This window comes from Galeopterus variegatus, unplaced genomic scaffold (assembly GCF_000696425.1).
Source record: "Galeopterus variegatus unplaced genomic scaffold, G_variegatus-3.0.2 Scaffold2045, whole genome shotgun sequence".
Classification (NCBI taxonomy): Eukaryota; Metazoa; Chordata; class Mammalia; order Dermoptera; family Cynocephalidae; genus Galeopterus; species Galeopterus variegatus.
This window is the reverse complement of record NW_007728156.1, coordinates 87,779-93,731: the sequence shown is the minus strand read 5'-3', so window position 1 is coordinate 93,731 and position 5,953 is coordinate 87,779. Positions and strand designations below refer to the sequence as shown.

The 5,953-nt window shown below is 39.4% G+C and overlaps 1 pseudogene; it reads left to right on the top strand.

Moving 5' to 3' along the window:
* Positions 1-2,986: 2,986 nt before the first annotated feature.
* The window catches only part of LOC103596576, a 3,865-nt pseudogene continuing 898 nt past the window's right edge, over positions 2,987-5,953 (top strand).

Sequence of the window (5,953 nt, the reverse complement as noted above, 5' to 3'; positions counted from 1 at the left end):
AGATTTGAAGCACCATAAAATAATCTTCACAGTTAAACAGAAAAAATACAAACCAATCAGAGACACTATTGACAAGAGAGGAAGATAGGGTCAGGTTAAAGATAAGAACCAATCTCCAGATATCTTGAAGCTTATATAATAGTTATGCCAGTTTATCACAAAAGGAAATATTTTCCTATACTTACTTTAAGCTTGAAATAAATTTCTTACCTAAAATTTAAAATAGAGATCACTAAGTGACAAGTGGATGACATTCTTAACCATTTCTTTTCACAAATGCAACATCAGAGTACGTAGGGCTCTTGCTTTTAGCATTCCTGAAAGTCAGCTAGAGGCTTGCTGCCGAACTGGAAGTTTGTAGGATAACACAATAGTTTCAATCTGCAGATCTCTCAGTTTCAATTTTATCTAGAGGGAAATTCTAGTATGTTTGGCTGAATCATGTTTTTTCAATTGTACATAAATATCAGATCCCTTATTTGGAGACTTTTAATGAAAAGCTAAGCTGCTGATAGGTCAAGATTACTTTCCTCTGAAATGTAGATATATGCAAGAAACGTGTGAGAGCACAGCATTTAAAGGTGATGGCATCTGATAATAGGACATGTTGCAAAAACTGAGGCACCTAATCAGGACTCTAAACTGAATGGACAGGCCTCTCCTCCCTCTACCAGGACTTGCTCTTAGAATGTGATCAAGCAGACAACTGGCGGGCAGTGAAAAGTCTGAGACTGACATTAGGTGCTGCCCTGACATCTGCACGCAAGAGGCCCTCAAATGGCCTAACCGCCAGTTCCTCTCTCTACTCTACTCCTGTGAATAAGGTCTCCTAGCCAAACAGCCCTCCAACAAAGGGGACTAGGCACAGACCCTGCTTATCTCTGAGCAGTGGGTTTCAGTTCTCTGCCAGCCCATGGAATTATTCACAAGCCAAACACATCCTCCTGCAAGAACCACACTCTTTTTTTTTTTTTTTACAAAATTTAATAAAATTCCATTGAATTTTTTTTTTATTATACATACACGTGGGGTACAACATTGATTTTCAATAATTGTGTAGAATGTGTGGTGGTTAGATCAGTGTAGTTAACTTATTCATCATTACAATATGCAATCATTCTTTGTGTCCATTGACCAATTCCTTATTAGCCCCCCTCCCATTTCCCCCTCCCCTTTTCCACCTCTAGTTTTCAAAAAGCTAATGTATTACTGTGATTGTTGTTTCTTTCTTTCTCTCTGTCTCTCTTTATTGTTCATTTCTTTATTTATGGATTCAGCTCCCAGCTATGAGTGAGAACATGTTGTATGTCTCTTTCTGTACCTGGGTTGTTTCACTCAGAATAATTTTCTTCAGGCTCATCCATGTTGTTGCAAATGGTAGAATTTCTTTCTTTTTTACAGCTGAGTGGTTTTCCATTGTGTATATATAGAACAATTTCCTTATCCAGTCATTCACTGGTGGACATTTAGGTTGGTTCCATTTCCTAGCTATTATAAACCCAAGAACATACTCTGGGGAAAAGACTGCCTCTTCAATAAATGGTGCTGGGAAAACTGGACATCCATTTGTAGAAGAATGAAAATTGATCCGTACCTTTCACCATATACCAAAATCAACTCAAAATGGATTAGAGACCTAAACATAAGGCCTGAAACTTTAAAACTCCTAGAAGAAAACATAGGGGAAACAGTTCAGGATGTAGCACTGGGCAGACTTTATGAATAAGACCTCAAAAGCATAGGCACAAAAGAAAAAATAAACAAATGGGATTATATCAAACTAAAAAGCTTCTGCACAGCAAAGGAAACAATCAATAGAGTGAAAGGACATCCTACAGAATGGGAGAAAATATTTTCAAAAACTGTATCTGGCAAGGGATTAATATCCAGAAGATAAAAAGAGCTCAGACAACTTTACAGCAAAAGAACAAATAATCCAATTAAAAAATGGGCAAAGGAGCTGAATAGACATTTCTCAAAGGAAGATGTAAGAATGGCCAACAGGTACATGAAAAAATGCTCAACATCACTAGTCATCAGGCAAATGCAAATCAAAACCACTCTGAGATATCACCTCACCCCAATCAGACTGGATATTATAAAAAAGACAGAGAATAACAAATGCTGGCGAGGATGTGGAGAAGAGGAACCCTCCTGCACTGTTGGTGGGACTGTAAGTTAGCACAGCCACTATGGGCATCAGTATGGAGGTTCCCTAAACAACTACAGATAGATCTACCATATGACCCAGCAATCCCACTCCTGGGGATGCATCCAGAGGATTGGAAATCATCAGGTCGAAGGCATTCCTGCACTCCCATGTTTACTGCAGCTCTATTGACAATAGCCAAGTGATGGAATTCACTCACCCTCTTGATACTACAAAGTCAGCTTCCCAAGGCCACTGGCTATTCACTCTATTTTTAAGTGCAATCTCTGTGTGTCCCTGCATGGCAATCAAAATACAGCCCCAACATTATGCCCTCAAGTATATTGAAACAGCCTGGTCACCTTCTTTGGCCACCAAAAAGCATCCCTGGACCAGAGGTGATGTCACATGGCCCTGTGCCCTCATTCTCTTCTCTTGTCCTAGCTGAAGAAAAGAAGCAGCAGAAGAGGGACCTTGTCCTTCTCCCCACGTTTATCATTTTCCTCAATCTTTGCTTTCTCTTCTTTCCCTCCCATTTTTGTACTCTATCTCTATGCTACTCTATGTGACTGATATTCTTCATTTCTAAAAATGCTATCTTCTGTTCCAATGGTATTCACATCTAGTGATAAGCAACTTTTTTCTTTACCAATGTTTCCCCAGATGTGGTGATAAGACCACCTACTTCAGAATCACCTGGAATCCTTGATAAAACACTGATTCCTGGACCTCATGGATCAGAATCTCTGAAAGTGGGTCTTCAGGGTTTGCATTTTTAACATGCTCCCTTGGTGATATTGTGGCACTTTAGGAATACTGACCTAGGCATTTGGCTAAATGACAGCAGCTACATCAGTGACTGTATATATACGCCCAACCCTAGCATACCGTAAGGTGAGACCCAACCACAGAGCCTAGGTGGGTTTGGAGCTTAAGGACACCAGCTGTATGTTTTAATTGCTGTGACTGTTTTAATGCAGCACTTTGTCTTTGTATACTGGTAAGGGATTCTATTGTCTCACACACTCCCACCTCACACATATAGCTGGAGAAACTAAAAATAGACCCCACTGCACAGAACATCCCCAAATGGGGCTGCTTCCTTTTTTCTGATGCTGTGATCCAGGGACATTGCTCTAGAAGTATTTGTTCTCAATTACTCTTGCTGAGAAGTAACATGTGGGTTCAGACAGCCGTGTGACTTCTTTTTTGTTCAAAGATCTCATGTGAAAACACCAAAACTGTAATTGTAGTCATAGCTCTTGATGTTATATGTCAGTTAACTAAGAAATTTACCAAATACTGCATATATTTTGGCATATTTAGTTTTCTATTTTCATGGGACATATAGTTTACTATCTGTATGCAAAGTTTAATAATTATAAATTACTGTTGGTCTTACAAATAATTTGACCCAGCAACAAAAAGCTAAGAATGATCTTTATACATATTTGATGTTAAGGTGATCAGATAACAATGTAAATCAGTGGTTTTAAACCTAATGTGCACATAAGAATCATCCAGGGAACTAGTATATCATAGTGTCTAAGAGTGCTTTGAATTCCAGCTCTGGTTTGGAATCCCAAATTCCAGTTGTGCCAGTGTATCAGTCAGGGTTCTCCAGAGAAACAGAACCAATAGAAATTACACACACACAGACACACACAGGAAGGAATCTTAAAACAATTCATGGAAAAATTTATATTATCTTTTAATTCTGTTTTTCCATGAATTTTCGAAGTACCCTCAAATATATGGAAAGAGTGATTTATTATGAGAAACTGGCTCACACAATTATGGAGGCTGAGAAGTTCCAAGATCTACCATCTATAAGCTGGAGACCCAGGAAAGTCAGTGGTGTAATTCAGGCCAAGTACAAAGCCTGAGAATCAGGGGAGGTGTTGGTGTTAATCCCAGTACAAGGACAGGCAGGGCAAGATGAGATGTCCTAGCTTAAATAGTGAGGCAGGAAAAAGGGGGAAAATTCTGTCTTCTTCCATCTTTTGTTCTATTCGGGCCCTCAGTGGACTGAATTACACCCACCCACATTGGTAAGGACAATTTCCTTTATGAGTCCACCAATTCAGATGCTAATCTCATCTGGGAATACCTTCACAGGCCCCCTCAGGAGTAATGTTTAATCTGGGCACCCTATGACCCAATCGAGTTGGCACATAAAATTAACTTCACAGTCAGTGATTTGCATGTAACTTTGGGCAAGTTATTTAACCTCTCTGTGCCTCAGTTTCTCCATTTGTAAAATTGGCATAGTAATAGTATGTACCTCATAGTGTTGGTCTAATAATTAAATTAGTTAATATGTATAAAGCTTTGGGAAAGTGTCTGTCAAACAACACACAGTCAATATGTATATTATTCAACAAATATTACTGGACTGCACTGTCGAAGACTTGAGAAATTTATCCAGAGTAGATCCTAGTAATCTACATTTTAAATAATTATTTCTAATAATCCTGATGCCAATGGCTCATAGACAATCGTTTGAGACAGTAACCCAGACCAGTGATCTTCCAAGGGGTGGACAAGCAGGTGAATAAGACAATCCATTAGGATTTAGGGGAAAATGTTGGTATTTTCTTTCTATTTGCCTTCTTTATCTAAAAATAAGAAATTTTATATGAGAGAATGTTTTAGCAACATTTGGGCCACTATTTTGCCATTCCTATGCTGGGTGGTCTAAGGCTATACTTAACGGTTTTAAATCCTTTTAACAAATGGATTATACTGACAAATATTTACTTAGTATCTTCTGTAGACTCAACACTGTGCTTACATAAACAACATTAGATGGTCATTGTGTCAGTGCCCAGTTGTTTACCCCAGGCTGTGCAGTAGGAACTTGGAGAAAGGAGGAACATTGGAATTCAGAGTTGTCACAAGACAACATGTAGGAAGTGAATCTTATGGCTGCACAGAGAATTTGGATAAAAATAAGGAAGTGGGGGGCACTTTCAAGATGAGGAGAATAGCATAAAGAAAACCCCAAGACAGCAATAAGCCCAGTTTCTCCTGACTGCACTGCACTGGAGAGAAAGCCGATCTGACTCTAGCCCATTCCTCCTTTTCAGAGTGCAAAGATATTTTTGGATGATCAGTTTTGACCCAAGCTAACTGATTTTGCCGTGGCACACTTCTGACCCTCCCCCCCAGAACATCAGAGTTCTGCCATCAGTATGACCAGCAGCATCAGTAAACATCTGTGGTACATGCCAGAAGAGTATATCAGACAGGGAAAACTTTCCATCAGAACAGATGTCTACAGCTTTGGAACTGTCATCATGGAAGTTCTGGCAAGTTTATAGAGAGGTGTTAGATGATCCAAAACATACTCGGCTGTGGGATCTTCTTCTGGAACTGATGGAGAAAAGGGATCTCAATTCATGTCTCTCATTTTTGGATAAGAAAGTATATCCCTGTCTTCAGAATTTCTCCACCAAGCTATTCTCTCCGGCAGTCCAGTGTGCTGAAAGATGGATGAAGTTGAGTGTTGGTGGCTGAAGTCCTAAATATTCTCGAAAGTACTCAAGCCAGCTTATGTTTTGCTGAAGATCTTCCCACATCACCAAAGTCCTTCATGTGTCCTTCTCCTCTCTTCTTGGATAACATACCATGTATTCCAGTGGAAGATGACACAAACCAGAATTATCATTCACTGTCTCATGATAAAGGTTTGAGGAAAGATGGAATGACTCAGAAAATTCTTTTTGAGTGCAGCCAGTCTGAAGTTACGTTTCTGGGCTTGGACAGAAAGACAGGGAGCAAAAGAAATGAGGATGCTTGCAA